Genomic DNA, 16562 nt, shown 5'->3' on the forward strand with positions numbered 1-16562 from the left:
CTCCCTTCCCCACGCCATGTCTATTTCAATGCCGGAGTGGGCTCTAGCACCACATTCCTGGCTATCTAAAGGTGCCCCCCCACTGATCAGTGCCCCCCCACTGATCAGCGCCCCCCCACTGATCAGCGCCCCCTTCACTGATCAGCTGATCGGTGGGTAAAACCGTGCTGCATGGCCACGCTTACTGTCTGTCAGGACCAGCATCCTGAAAGGGCAATCCCGCTGCCACTGACTCCTCTCCCATCCAGGAAGTGGGAAGGGGAGGAGTCAGTGACAGTGGGGGCACCCTTTCAGGATGCTGGTCCTGACAGACAGTGAGCGCAGCCGTGTGGCATGGTTTTACTCACTGGTCAGCTGATCGGTGGGGGAGAGTCTTTAGATAGCTGGGAACACAGCGCTAGAGCCCACTCCAGCATTGAAATAGACATGGGGTGGGGAAGGGATGGGGGAGGAGGCTGGGGACAGAGCAAACTAGGCGTTTGCCTGGGGGGGGGAGGCTGAATTTGCCACCCCCACTCTGCAAGTGCCCTAGCCTACTACCTAGTTTGCCTAGTGGGCAAGCCAGCCCTGTGAATGGCAATACCAGATGAATGAGCCACACATTTGACACCCTTGTACTAACCCATTTGTACCTGTGTTTTTTAAGGGGCTGTATTTCTCTAGAGCACTTTAAAAGGCCTTCCCTGGACTTGTGTTCTCTCTGTAAGGTGAAAAGAATCTTGAAGTGAGCACTATGACAATAGGACTTTAGTATCTTCTTCCTTGAAATGCTGGAACAGTTTCCAGCAATTTGAATCGCTAGAATGTTTCTCTACTGCACTTTGGTGCCACCCATGCAGCTGGACAGAGTGTGGTAAAGTATCTTGCTTTAGAGTCAGGGCCTACCAGATTCTACTTATAGATTTGTAGAATACCCATGAAGACAACAAATAGTTTGGGATCGTGATTGGTATTTATTAGGAATGGGCACAAACTGGGAAAATTGTGGTTTGGGTTGGTTCATGGTTCGTTTGCACAAACCACAAACCCTGAATTTACACAGACGTTTCGATTTCCTGAAATGGTTCATGGTTTGTTTGGTTCAGGAGGTTGTAGAACAGACCCCTTGTGAGTTAGAAATGCCAAACTCACAGGAGGTCTTCAGCAGGCTCTACTCCAACTGTCCTTCAAGTTTGGCAAAAATTGGATTTGGGATTTCTGAGTTAAAGACTTTTAAAGCAGGTGCCTCCTAAAAAGCTCAGTTCTAGTTTCAGGCTTGGTCCCTGAAACCACTGCAAGGGACACCTTCCCAGCCATTGAGGTGTTTTAAAAATTGTCCCACTGTGTGTGGGGGAAAAGAGTCCCTCAAAACCTCCCCTAAATCAGCCATGCAGCAAACTATCCTTCTGCTCTCATGACAACTAACTTTTGTTTCTATGTGCTGCTAACTGAAAGCAGCACCAAGTCAGGGTATGGTATTATACTGATATAGGGTGTGTTCAGACGCTGCTTTAGTTCTGACATAGGCATGTTTCCCATTTGGATTTCCTGAGCACATCCAGACTTCCACATCTGTTACTCGGCAGCAACTCGTAGTCATCCCGACTTGCCCCAGATTGATCTCGCCGCAGTTTGACCCCAGAGAAAGTCCGGTCCTTCCTGCTTGGTGCGGCATACAATTGGGTTATTTCTATCTGAACGGCTAATCCGCGATGCAGCCGGTTTGCACTTCCCTCAAACTGTGACCGTTTCTGATGCCATTATTAACAGACGAGTTCAAGCGTCTGCATGACCACATAACCGTTCAGCAGAGTTTTGCATTTTCCCTGTCAATACGGGCTACATGGGAGCAGAATCTTTCTTTTTTAGAGAAATTGGAATATAATATCCCCATTATGTGGTATCTCCATGTGTCAATGTCAAGCCCCATTTCTCCCTGAAAGTAGTTCTCTGCTGATCGGCAGTTTGAATGTGTCTGGCTAGGCTTCTCTATCCCCTCCCTTCTCGAGGATCCCTTCCCACAACAGCTGTTTTTCAACTGCACAAAATGCATTGCAACTACCTTGGGCTTTTTTTTTTTTCAAACACACACACTGAAATTGTCATTCTCCAGGAAACACTCTCTCTTCCAAAAGTTTAACTACATCCTTCAACTCGCCCTGTGATAAAAGAGCATCATCCAGATTTGACTCTCTCTCTTTTTAAAAAAGTTTTGGAAAGGGCTGCTTCTCTTTCTTGGAAAGTGATCCGTCATCAACAATAACACTAATAATGGGAGTGGGGGAGGTTGCAGGAGGCGTGGAAAGCAAGAAAGCCCTCCTCGCTGCCCAAGGTTCGAACCCAAGTCCTTTCCCCTTGCCATCCATCTATAAATGTCTTGATTCTAGAACAACCATATTGACAAAGAGATTGCAACCCCCCCACCCCACCCCGCAGGAGGTGTGTGGGGTGTGTATGTGTGTGAGCGTGTTTGCTTCTCTCTCCACTCTGGTTTTGCTGGAACTTGTTATTTCAAGCACATGCCCACAGGAAGAAGCGATACAGGTCTGCGATGTCTGACAATTCAAATACGGAACCAGTGCAGGACCGCTCTCTTTTGGGAGAGGTCGCCTGTTCGAAAATGTGCTGATTCAAAATTGGGTGGTTCAAATTGGAGCGTGATGCATCCGCTTTTAGTGCAACGTCTGACCGCACCCATATTGTGGTATTATCCTGATATATAATCTGCTCTTATAGAGCAGAATGGGAGCTCCATGGTTGGCTCTCAGAGCTGCCAATCAAGCCATGGACAACTGCTTTGGGTGTTTTTAAGCTCTCCTCTCTTGCCTAGGAATTGATTGAATTGGCACCAGACTGTGTGGAGAGCAAACTGCAAAAACAAACCTCCTGAAACTCCACAGAAAAATGTCAGTTCATTCTTGGGTTCAGGAATGATGTGACCAAATGAACCAGTTTGAAATGCACCATAAACTGGCCCATTTCATGCTCAAACCACGGTTTGTTTGTTGATTCATACCCATCCCTAGTGTTTACTTAGGTTTAACAAGGTGTCGTAAACTGTGAGGCCATTGACTGCCAACCACTGGAAGAGGGAAGGGGGCAGTAATGGAGGGAATAGAGTTTTTCCATATCCAAGATTGTTTCATAAACATCATGCCAGAAAATGACATGTTCTGGGTATTTACAGGAAGTGATATGTTGTTGGCATGGTGCCATTTTTTAAAAAGCCTTCCCCCCTCCCTCTGGCCCTCAGCAAGCTTATGGAAAATGTACAGATCAATTGTGATATCCCCGGCTGAAGCAGGAGACTTGATCTCCCTATGATTACTTAGCAAACTGAAGCATAGATAAGCTTACTGAATCCCACTTTTAAAAACTGGGAGCCCCTGGCAGCCTTTTTGAGATGGCACTCTATGGGGCTAATGGCTGGTCACATTGTCTGTATAGTTCTCCACTGACTAGCAAGATCCAAAGACCTTGAGGCTTGCTTAGCTTTATAAAACTTACTGCATCCTAATCAAAGCCCTATCATGGTGGTGCCCCTGGCTGCTGGCTTAGGGCATCAAAAGCCCTTGTGCTGGTTGTGGAAATAGCTGCTAGCATAAACTCTCGTGGCATTTTTTTTAAAAGACTAATGTAGAGAAATGGTCTTCTAGAATAGCAGAATGGAGATGTGGGTGTAACAGGAAGGAAGCAATTAAAATGCAGAAGGAAGAGGCTTTAGAGAAAGGGGCAGGTTCATTCCTCTGCTGGCTTGAATGTAAAGGAAGAGCCAACTGGCTTTGAAGTCACAGCAGGAGCACTGGTGGCCATGATGAAGTATGAACTATAAGCTGTCCCTACAGGCAGAAAGGAGGCATAGTTATCTCAAGGCATAGAACTATAGTAAGGGCATATTTGCATCAGAACTGGATTTATACATCAGCTAAATTAACTACAGGTTAAGGTCTCAGATTATGAGTTTCTACCTACTTTCCCCCCAACCTACTCTTTTGAGGACCTCTTTATTGGGATTCCTAAACTTCTCATCTTCTAGGCCCTTGACCCATCTTAAAATGGTCCTAGTTTGCATGAGGTTGCAGGCAAAAAAACTTTTTGGAAGGGATCCTGTTCTTTTAAAAAAAGAAAAGAATATATTTTATTTAGAATGTGTTCCTAATACATAAAAGCAGTCAAGAGTAATTTAGAAACATCAAAGAATAGAGAAAGCTGGAACAAATTACAACATACCACAGGTACAACAAATAACATTTTATGATGTCAGTAATTGTAGAAAATAGTATAAACTCTATTACCAAAACCAAAATAATAATAGTAACAATAACAGCAACAACAATTTACATTAGTAACTTAAGTAAAAGTAAGCACCAATTCCAACAAAAGATCACTTAAGTTAAGTTAAGTAGTACACAAACCTGGTCTAATACATGGAACAGGAAATATTACAAAGTAATTAAGGATTGTGATACAATTCCATTCTCTTCCATATAAGCTATCATAGAAAACCATTTAACATCAAAAGAGATCCAATCTGCACAATTTTAGGAAGAAGATGATATTGGATTTATATCCCGCCCTCCACTCCGGAGAGTCCCAGAGCGGCTCACAATCTCCTTTACCTTCCTCCCCCACAACAGATACCCTGTGAGGTGGGTGGGGCTGGAGAGGGCTCTCACAGTAGCTGCCCTTTCAAGGACAACTTCTGCCAGAGCTATGGCTGACCCAAGGCCATTCCAGCAGGTGCAAGTGGAGGAGTGGGGAATCAAACCCGGTTCTCCCAGATAAGAGCCCGCACACTTAACCATTACACCAAACTGGCTCAACAGTTAACCCAAGAATGTCTGTTAAAGGTAACTGACAGCATTAAAAGAGAGACTTTTCTACTTCACTGGAGTCCTGGTTGTTCATATGAACATATGAAGCTGCCTTATACTGAATCAGACCCTAGGTCCATCAAAGTCAGTATTGTCAACACAGACTGGCAGCAGCTCTCCAGGGTCTCAAGCTGAGGTTTCTCATGCCTATTTATCTGGACCCTTTTTAGTTGGAGATGCTGGGGATTGAACCTGGGACCTTCTGCTTACCAAGCAGATGCACCACTGGGCTAGGCGGAGGATCCCCCCACTCTGGAGGCTCCCAACTTGCCTGCCCCCATTGGGCTGGTGGGGGGGGATCCTCCCCCAATGTCGCTGGTGCGATGACATCACTTGCAGTGACATCACTATGCCCGCGATGTCACATGCCAGCTGCTCTAGAAGCTTCTGGGAAAACTCTATGGTTTTCCCAGATGTTCTAGCAATTTGGAGGAAAAACTCTATGGTACTTATTGTACCATAGAGGCTGCAGGGACTTGGCAACCCTAATTCAGAGGGTGGCTAGAGAAATGTGATACTCCTTGGGAAAGAAGACCTCTACTGGAGAAGCTTCATAAAGAGAAAAATTGGAGAAGAAAAGCAATTCTTGTTTGAAGGCTGTTTAACCCTTTCCTACCTGTCAGTTTTCTTCAGAAGACATCCCCTCCCTCTCGCCCTGTTTGTTATGTAGGCAAACGCTGGTTGCCTCATGGTCTAGGGGGCCAGGTAGGAATTTTTTGCTCCACAGCTGACTGGAAGACTGCTGGGGCGTTTTTTCACCTACCCTACATAGCTTGTCAGAGGATTGAGGATTTAACTATACGGAGGTGCTGTTTAATAGGTTGGTCACTTTAGTTCTAGCAGGTTTTTCGGTGTTTGATGATTGTATGCGGCTAGGAGAGAACCAGAAAGCACCTCCTCTTGTGGGTTAGGGGTCTGGCAGAATCAACCTTGGGATTGGATGACCCAAGGTGGGAGAATGCAAAACTGTCCTTTGGGACTTACCTGGAGGGTTCCTTCCATTGAAACATGCATCTGGTGGACAGACCTACCTTCTGGGCTTGCCTGCTTGCTGAGTTGGCCTGGTGGGAGCTGGGGAGGGTTGCTCACCCATTAAATGGCATGAGAGGGGTCTATTGCTACCCCTGGCCCTGACCAGGCCGCAATTCAGGTTAGCCCTTGCCATTTATCACTAAATTTTAAAATAAAGTGGCCCATATTTATATCCAATGCTTTGTGTCTAACTCTTTATTCCGACTTTGGGGGCAAATGGTTTTCAGAATTCAGCTGATATTTTTCCACCTATGGTCAAAGAGAGGATGGGGTTTAGTGGCTTTGGTGTTTCACTAGGACTTGGGAGAACCAGATTAGAATTGCCACTCTGCCGTGGAAAGTATCTAGGAGACCTTGGAACAATCACACACTTTCAGCCTAACCTACCTTGACAGGATCATGTTACAAAGATAATATGGAATAGGGGAGAACCACATGATAAGCCACTTAGGGTTCCAATTGGAGAAAAAAAAGGTTTAAAGAAATAAGAATAAAAACAGTAAGCATCATAAATCTGAATTGTGAGGGGAAAAATCCCGTAATAAAGGAGTAAAATGGAATTCAGGCTCTTCACCTTTTCCTCACTTGCCATTTTGCTCCTTCATGTATCCCCAAAATAGAAGTTTTATCCCAGACCTCTTTTTTTCTTTGTAAAATGCACCCTGGAACTGCAGAGCAGATGAAGCAGCTTTGGGGTTCTTTGAACTGCATACCATAGTTGTTTCTGATTCTGCAGTTTTGCAGTTTATTAGATTAAGATAGATCAATTTTTTTTAAAAAGGATGGAATTTATGAACTCAGTTGTTTTTTACCAGTTGTAATTACGTTCAAATCCCTTTTGTTCTTTGAGGTCATAGACATCCATTTGGCACAGCTGACTTCTCACTCAAAAAACATTCAGTGTTTATACGGGTTCAGTAATACATGTTGTTGTGTATGTGTGACTCTGTGTTTCATGAGGATTGTTAGTTCCTGTTTGGCTCATTGGAGTCTTTAGGACTGAGCTTGGGGACATGGGAACAATGGGAAGCAGAATTCAAATCTCTGCTTCCCTGGACCAATCACCAGTCCCCTGCTGGTTCAATGACCCAATGACATTCTAGTACAGGAACTTTGGTGTGTATATAGTTGGTCCCATTGGCCTAGTAAACTAGTGTTAGTTTAACTCTCGGTTGTCATATTGTCATCACAATAAAGAGCCTTGAGTCACTGCTACCAAGTCTGCTCATGCATCAAACCCGCTATTTAACACATGTTTTCTAAGTCTGGACTTTCTTATAAACATTGAATTTTTTTTTTTGAGTGAGAAGTCAGCTGTGCCAAATGGATGTCTATGAACTCAAAGAACATATCACAGGAAAAGCTTAATGCTACAATATAAACTCTAATTCCAGTAAATAGCAAAAGGTTATACTCAGTAGCAAAATAATATTACTGGTCCAGGCTTACAAGGAAATAATGCTGGCAATGTACATGACTACTGAAAATGTATGGGGAAGCTGAGTGACGAGAATGGTGCAGAACAGCCATCTGAACACACCCATGTTGCCCCATGGACGGGATGGGGACAGCTTGCAGAGGAGCATGTGGAAGCTTCAGGACAGCTCTTTTTGAGCTGGCCCAATTCAAGACACCTCACAACCACCACAAAACACCCTGTTATCACCCTATGTCACCTACTTTTATATTAGATTTTTTAAACTATTTTTATTACTGAACCATTGGATTTTTAACTACTGTACTATGTTTTCTCTTGTTGTAATCCACCTTGAGCACCCTCACAAAGGAGGGCAGAATAAAAATCTACTAAAGTAAAAAAAAAAAAATGGGGTTACAGGGGGCCATTGGATAGGTTTTCTATTACTAATGGGCTTCACACATCATCCTCATACAACTCTTTGAAAAAGGACGACCATTGGTCAGGTGGTATACAGGAAGATATTAAGGACTTAGTTCCAGAGAGTCTGCCCATAATCAATTTCCAGAAAAGCTGCTTGGACCAATTGTCCCCTTACTTCTCAAGAATATTCCTTCTTGCTGCATAATATCAGCACTCTATATTCTTCTTTTTAATCAGCAGTTGGAGCTGAGCTTCTCATTTATCCTCTTTTTTTCAAAAATCAGATATTGATAAATTTTATTTAGAGCTAAATCAAATTCATCAACATCTAATTTTTTTGGGGGGGGGGCGGGGAGATAAATGAGAAGCTGGGGTTTTTTGCTGCTACACACTTTGAATTAAACCATGGTTTGGAAAAAGTTATACAATTGCATGGTTTTAGTATTGTGCAGATGAAGTGGCTTTAGTTCTTGTATGAGGTTTAATAATTAGCTATAGACCAGGTCTGAACTTACTTAATGCAAGAACCACATAGAGTAAACCTCAGATGTTTGAGAGCCTCAATACATGAACGTCAGATGTTTGAGAGCTGCAAGACAGGGAGGGAGGGAGGGAGGGAGGGAGGAAGGAAGGAAGGAAGGAAGGAAGGAAGGAAGGAAGGAAGGAAGGAAGGAAGGAAGGAAGGAAGGAAGGAAGGAAGGAAGGAAGGAAGGAAGGAAGGAAAGTGACTTTTACTTTAAATGTTGGTGTAGCTTGGAGAAGTGATTTACAGAGAGAAGTGCCTTCTCCAAGCCAGCTGACAGGGTGGTGGGAGCTTTGAGAACCACACAATATGTGTGAAAGAGCCACATGAGGCTCTCAAAGTGCAGTTTGGCCACCTATAGACAGCCATCTTGTTCCCAAAGGGTTGACAGGGTTCCAGCAGCTTTTCAGGAGTTAAGATTTCTCTTACACTTTGGTTAATTCAGTGGAATATCTTGCTTGACACCCAAACCTTTCCAGGGATGCAAAGTTGGATATCTGGACAACAGATGGAGATCCTTAAGAGTCCAGATGGATATATAAAAATAGGGGAAAGTGATTCCCTTCTAAATATGGGAAAATTTGAAATCTTTCCACCATGGAGTGTAGAGTTCTATAGACCAGTATATCATCAAATGTACTAGCTCTAAATCCTGCATGAAAATGAACTCTCCCAGAAGATCATCTCTTGTGAAGCCATTTAGGATGTAAAATCTTACAGTGGGCAAATTGAAATAGACAAATCCCCACAAAGTTTTATTGATCTTTTAATATCCTCTGGTGCTTAAGGGGCTCTGAATTCTCTTCCACCATGCTTAATACGAACTTGTATTTAACAGCTAGGGACACATTGTTTGGGCCCAAACTAGCATTTAAAATCACCCCCAAGCAGTAAGAAGGCCTCAGGAAGTTCTAGCATTAGGGCCGTAACATAATTTTCTAGAGACAGCCAGTTCTCCTCTTTGCCCCCCCAGTTGAAATAAGAGACAGACACCAAGTATTGGGTTTAAAACCGGGCCGCTTTATTAAATTCATTAACCTGTGAACTCGGCAGGGATGAAACCTAACCAGACAAGCCCCTGGGGTCACCCACGGACCCCGCCTTGTCCAAAGGGCGAGCAACCCTGCCCCCAGCACAAACCCGCCGTATTCGGGTTGTAACTGAGCGGCCAGGCCTCAGCCTTTCTCCACCTGGGCTAGCATCGATCCCCCATGGAAAGATCCGCCCGAGGTGAGGCTCTCCGTGATCTGCATTCCCCGCACTGAGCCGTTTAGCCCATCTGCGGTTCATACAGACCACCCGCACCACAGGTGCTAGGCCATAGGTGCTCCCCTGAAAACACTGTGGCCAACACATCCCCGGCTAGCGACCAACTTATACGCTACCTATAAACCTACCACTAAAAGGCAGTACAAGGTAGGCGAAAAACAACTTCACATGGGCCAATTATGTGAAGCTGAAAAAATTCCTACCTGGCCCCCAACAGGGCGACCGGTTGAAACCTGTACTGCCAAGGGAGAGGTGGGTGGGCAGAGAGCCAAAAGACAACCACCCCCATTTAGGGCGGGGCCAAGGCTTATATAGCCTTGACGCCACGCCCCTCCTAAGCCCCGGATTGACTTACCTGTCAATCACTGTCCCTATTCTTCCGCGGGGGCAAAAGCGGCCCCCAGCCCGAACGCCGGCTACGCCGGCTTGGCTGGAAGGGCCGAGCCTTGCCCCCCCAGTTGAAATAAGAGACAGACACCAAGTATTGGGTTTAAAACCGGGCCGCTTTATTAAATTCATTAACCTGTGAACTCGGCAGGGATGAAACCTAACCAGACAAGCCCCTGGGGTCACCCACGGACCCCGCCTTGTCCAAAGGGCGAGCAACCCTGCCCCCAGCACAAACCCGCCGTATTCGGGTTGTAACTGAGCGGCCAGGCCTCAGCCTTTCTCCACCTGGGCTAGCATCGATCCCCCATGGAAAGATCCGCCCGAGGTGAGGCTCTCCGTGATCTGCATTCCCCGCACTGAGCCGTTTAGCCCATCTGCGGTTCATACAGACCACCCGCACCACAGGTGCTAGGCCATAGGTGCTCCCCTGAAAACACTGGCCAACACATCCCCGGCCACCGCCAATGCCAAGCCTCCGCTTAGGCATTAGCGCCCCAACGGGCGGCCCAGAGCCGACCGCAAACCCTGCCGAATCTCCTCTATGAAGGCCCGGTTGCCCAATTCTGACAGATGCACCCCATCCGACCGATACAGGTCAACGTCATCGACCCGTATGGCCGGATGAGGGAGGAAAATGCCCAAGCCATCTTCCATGGCTTTTTGTAATGCCCTATTAGCCTTGCGCCTAGCGCGCTCAATCCCACCAGGGGAAAGGGCATACCTCCACACCCTGCGTGGCAGAATTGCTGACCACACCAGGGTCACCCCAGGCCATCTCCGTTTTATTTCACGGAGATCTGCCAATGCCTGCTGCGAGAGAGCTTTCCCCCGCAGCATCCCAAGGTCATTACCACCTAGGTGAACAACCAATATGTGTGGAGGTGGACCAGCCCTTTCCCTGAACAATAGGGGCATAATACCCGGCCATCTCAGGCCCCGTCGGCCAAGCCACTCCACAACCGCCCATGCACTGAGGCCCAGCTGGGTGCCCACTGCCGACCGCCGCGCTTGATGAGCGGCCCAAAACACCATGCTGTGCCCGCAGATGAGAATACGCCGCCTCTCACCACGAGCCACAGCACCTGAAAGACAAAAAGGGGGTCAGACCGGTGAACTTAAACAGCAATACTAACCGCGCTCTGACCCACCGCCCCTTATGGCCCCAACGGGCGAACATACGTCTTGAAGGCCGCCGACCGCCAGCGCCCAATGCGCTGTATGGAAGCCGGCGTGTAACCCATTGCAGCCGCCGTGGAGGCAGCTCCAATGCGAAACGAATGGGTTCCAAATTTTACACCCTTTAAGCCTATCGCAGCCAGGGCCCGACAGGTCACCGCCCAGAACTGGTACCTGGTGAGGGGTGAGGCATCCTCATGCCGGAAGAAGGAGCCCTCCCCAGCACCTCTAAACTGAAGATATTGCCTAACGGCCCACACCGGGCACAGCTCCTGGACCGCACACTGCCCCAAAGTGATGACGGACCCCTTTCTCCATTGGTCGGTCTTGGACCGCCTTATCGTCAATACAACCTGCCCCTGACCCATTTTGACGTCTCCTGCCTGGAGCGCCCGCATGGAAACGTCCGTCTTGGATTGCAACACCAGCTCACTGATCCTTAGGGCACCGAAAAAAGCCACCAATGAAGCCGCATGAAACAATGCGGCCTCGAAGGGGGAAGAACAGATCGCCGGCCAGTTGCCAAAAAGCCCCTTCAAAATAGATGGGGAGATAGGCTGCCGGTCATCCGTGCGTGGGCCACGCTCCCTGGCCCAGCCCTCCAGCATTTTCCTGATCCGAAAGTCAGACGTACTATCCACAAACCCCCGGGCCTTGCTAATGAAGACCAACGCTGCCAGTTGGCCCCTAATCGTCTTTAGCCCCAAGCCCTTTTGCTTCTGATGTACACAGAATTGCATAATGTGGGCCGTGGGAATCGGCCAGCAATCTTTCAATACAGCAGCCCTCCTAAATTCCCAAAATTGAGAGGCCGCCCTATCATAAGCCCTTCTCGTGCTAGGGGCTAAAGCCAACTGAATGGCCCTACCGGCTTCGGCTTCCCAAGCCGCCATAGGTCCAAGGGCATCCGCTCCGGGCGCAAGTCCGCTTCTGGGGCGAGCTGCCGAAAACGCTCCATCTGTAATCGAGATAGAGCGTCCGCCACCCCATTGCAGACCCCGGGAACATGCCTCGCCGTGAACAATATGTTCAGCCGGAGGCAACGCAGCGTAAAAGATCTAACCAAGTTCATGACAAGCAGAGACTTTGACGTTAAGGAGTTGATAACATGTACTACTGCCATGTTATCACACCAAAAGAGCACGGAATGGTTGGCTAGTTGCTCACCCCAGAGCCAAACGGCGACTAGGATAGGGAAAAATTCCAAGAAGGTTAGGTCCCTGCTGAGCCCACTGTCCAACCACTCCGTAGGCCATTGCTCTGCACACCAATGCCCCCGAAAGTACACACCAAACCCCGTAGATCCGGAGGCGTCAGAGGAGATCTGAAGCTCGGCTTCAATCCTCAGCTCCTCCCTCCAAAATGAAACTCCATTGAACGCTTCCAAAAACAACTCCCAAACCTCGAGATCCGCCCGCATTCCTGCGGTCACGCGGACCCGATGGTAGGGGGAACGCAGCTGCCGCATAGCGTCGCAAAGACGCCGCAAGAAGGCCCTACCTGGTGCCACCACTTTGCATGCAAAGTTGAGGTGACCCACCAACTGTTGCAGCTCCAACAACGAAACCTTGCGCCGACCCTTCAAGGTGGCCAGCCGAGCCCTGAGGTCCCTTACCTTCTCCACTGGCAGCCGAGAAGTCTGTTTGTGAGTGTCCAGCTCCACTCCCAGAAAAGTGAGTACCGTACTGGGACCCTCCGTCTTCTCCTGTGCCAGGGGAACCCCAAGCTCGCTGGCCAACTCTTGAAAAGCCCCCAACAACATGGCGCACTGCCCAGTACCCGGAGGACCAACCAGAAGGTAGTCATCCAGGTAATGCGCTGTGTCATTGCACCCCGTCCTGTCCCGAAGCACCCACTCAATAAAGGAACTAAAACGCTCAAATGCGGCACAGGATACTGAGCAACCCATAGGGAGGGCACGATCCATGTAGAATTTGCCCTCAAAGCAAAAACCCAGGAGCTCAAAATCCTCGGGGTGAACTGGCAAGAGGCGAAATGCTGACTTAATGTCACATTTTGCCATCTCGGCCCCAATTCCACAACCCCGCACCACTTTGACCGCTTGGTCAAATGAAGTGTACCGCACCGAACACAGTTCCTCAGGTATGGCGTCATTGACCGACGCCCCTTTGGGGTAGGACAGGTGATGAATGAGGCGATACTCCCCAGGTGCCTTCTTAGGCACCACCCCCAGGGGGGATACCCGCAATGTTGCGACTGGAGGCGAATCAAAGGGTCCAAGGACCCTACCCTCCTTACACTCTTTGGCAATCTTTTCCCGGACTATGTGTTCCAGTCCCACTACAGACTTAAGGTTAGGAGCCATAAAAGGGGCCCTAGGCCCCTGGTAAGGAATCCTAAATCCGAATGAAAACCCCTCCAACAAATATTGCCCATCGGCTTTCCTTGGGTACCCCCTCAAAAACTTATTGAGGACCCTCAGCCGAATGGGACTGGGCCCCTTTTCCAGGGGGCTGTTGATTGTTGCCACCGCCCCCGGGACGTTTGCCCCAAGGTTTTGGCTTGGACCTGCTACAGGCGGACTGGGCATGAGGCCCGCTACACAGCGGGCACTCGTGCTTGAACTTACAGAGCTTCCGGGTGCACACTCCCTTAGAAGTGAACTCCCAGCATAGCAGCCGGGGTTGAACCGGCTGGCCCGCCGACGGGCGGGCTCCCGTAGCAAGCTGCTGATGTTGTTTTTGGACTAAATGTCCACTGTCCGACCTGTCGCCAGGATTAGGCCTCGCCGGGGACATCAGCTGCAGCCACAGCTGCTGGTTGACTTGGTCCCAAGGCAACCCGGGGTTCACTGCAGCCCTCATCCTGAAGGCTTCGTCATATTGCAGCTACGCTGCACCGACGAAGTCTGTGTATGCCCTATAGATGATATCAATATATTGAAAAAGGGCAGCAGCCCGGGCAGGCTGCGCCCTAGCGATAACGCCCGCAAAAATCAAGAAACCAGGCAGCCAGTTTGCCCAAGTCCTATCAACTTTGCGACGTTTTAACTTTTCTTTGTCCTTCTCGTCAAGCTCGTCTTTACTTTTCTTTTCGAGCTCTCTATAGAGAAGGCCGAAGACATCGACATACTCTCCACGGAGGATCCTTTCCCTGGTGGCCCCAGTTAAATGATCCCCCAGCGGCAGGGAAGTGTCCCCGAAGGGGAAAGCATGCACTGGTATGCTGGCGTAAGGGGTCGGCGGGTAAAACCAACCGCTTCCAAACCCAGCAGGGGACAGTCCCTGCATGTGGGCGTATTGCTGCCCCCCCCAAGGCAGAACCCCTTGGAGGGGCGGCACTGTGGGAACTGCTGGTGTCGTCGCCCCCGCCTGTGAACCCGCCATCTGCAAGCCAGCACTGCCCAACCCCAGCCCCTGTATGCCAGAACTCTGTAGGCCCCACGACCAGGGCAGGGCGGCGCCCCACTGACCGGCGGGTGTGCCGGGCTGCCCTGCACCCCAAGCCCCTCCCCCCATCCCCTGAGGGAGGGAGGGCAACTGTACCGGTGCCCAGGGCCACCCGTGAGTTTGTTGTGGAAACAACTTACCCCCAGCGCCAACCGGAGTTCCTCCACCTGCAGGGTTTTGTGGCCCGAAGCCACCGCCAGCACCACCACTCGGCTGCTCACCAGATGGTCCCTCGCCAGGGTCCTCCTCCTCGTCCGGCTCCGGCTGCTGCTCAGGAATCGCCACTCCACCCTGCAATGCAGACAGCCTGGCAAGCATCTCGGTTTCAAAAGCAAGGCGCGTCGACCGCCCTGAAGCGCAACGACGCCCCTGCCAAATGGGGGCCCCCGCTGCAATCTGCTGCTGCTCTAAAGCCTCAACCTGGTTAATGATAGCCAACCGGACTTGCTCGCTCTGAGCCCGCTCATCCACAGGGCGCACGCGGGGAGGGCGTGTAGGCTGTTTGCCCTTGCTTTTTCCCTGACCCTTTTTAGGAGCCATGCTAATAACCCTGACCTTATTGATGCTAGTCGGTAATACCCCTACACCAGCACCCCTCTGCCAAGCAGCAGATACTTATGTGTTCCCTTTTTTACAGGAACCACACAGGCCAAAGTAGCAGATAAAGCTGTGTTCCTTATAGCAGGGACCACACAGGGCAAGGCAACTCCACCCGCCGGGCAAAGTAGCAGATAGATATGTGTTCCTTTTAAACAGGGAACACACAGGGCAAGGCAACTCCACCCCCACCAAGACTGCCTCCTCAAAATGGCCGCCCCCACTGTAAATGCCTCCTCACGGGGTCTTAATCCGATGTCAGTTGGCACAGCCCAGGCCCCCTGAGGAGCTGAACCACCCTGGATCAGGGCCCCGCCTCCAGGCCCCTGCTTAGTATATCGTGCCCAACTGGGTACCAGAAATGACCCCTGCACGCGCCTGTGAGCTTGACCACGTTTAAAATGCTCCTCGCTGCAACAGAAAATGGCCGTTTGTAACGGCCAGGCAAAATGGCCGCCGTGACTCCTTGCCGCCGAAAAAATACTCAAAATGGCCGCCGCGCGCGCCTCGTGCAAAGCACGGGGCCACCCACCCAGCAACAAGGGGCTCCGCCGTGAAAATGCCCGCCACCAGCGCCTAATGCAATGCACAAGGAAACCCACAACAAAATTGGACAACGCCACGCAAAGCGGCTGCCGCCCGCTCCGGGGCCGGGCCCGGCCACCGCTGGACCCAGCTAAGCTCCCTCTAACACCCCCGGGGCCCTCTGAATCAGCCGCCGCTAGCGCCAAGAGCCACCCGCGCCTGTCACCAAACCGCCGTTCGTGACGATCCAACACCGGCCGCCAGCGCTACTGCCCACGCCTGTGCCAATGTTCCGCTCCCGACGCTCCGATCCCTCGCCGCTCCCAGACCCGCCGGCCTAAGGACGACGCTTCAACACACGAGGCTCTCCTTCAGAGAGCCAAAAGACAACCACCCCCATTTAGGGCGGGGCCAAGGCTTATATAGCCTTGACGCCACGCCCCTCCTAAGCCCCGGATTGACTTACCTGTCAATCACTGTCCCTATTCTTCCGCGGGGGCAAAAGCGGCCCCCAGCCCGAACGCCGGCTACGCCGGCTTGGCTGGAAGGGCCGAGCCTTTTCTGCTTTTCTACTGGTAGTGGTGAGGTAGATACAAGTTTATAATCATTAGCTTTTCCCTTCCCCAGGATAGAACTACCGCCATAGATAATTATCTCATAGGATACTTCACAATAACATTTTACAAATCAAATCAAATCAAATCAAATTTTATTCTTATATCCCGCCCTCCCCCACCAGAAGGCGGGCTCAGGGCGGGCTCAGGGCTTTTAATGAAGTTCTATAAGTATGTCCAGCCCCCTTTTCAAACTCCTGTTTCCCTGTCATGGTACTGCTTTTACCTGGAACTCAGTAAAACAGTCTAACATTAGATCAGCATTAGTCCAGGTTTCTTGTAGGAGGATAATATCCTAGTTATTGGTGGAAAAAGGGGAATATCTGGATAATG

This window comes from Heteronotia binoei, chromosome 17 (genome assembly GCF_032191835.1).
Source record: "Heteronotia binoei isolate CCM8104 ecotype False Entrance Well chromosome 17, APGP_CSIRO_Hbin_v1, whole genome shotgun sequence".
NCBI classification, from domain to species: Eukaryota; Metazoa; Chordata; class Lepidosauria; order Squamata; family Gekkonidae; genus Heteronotia; species Heteronotia binoei.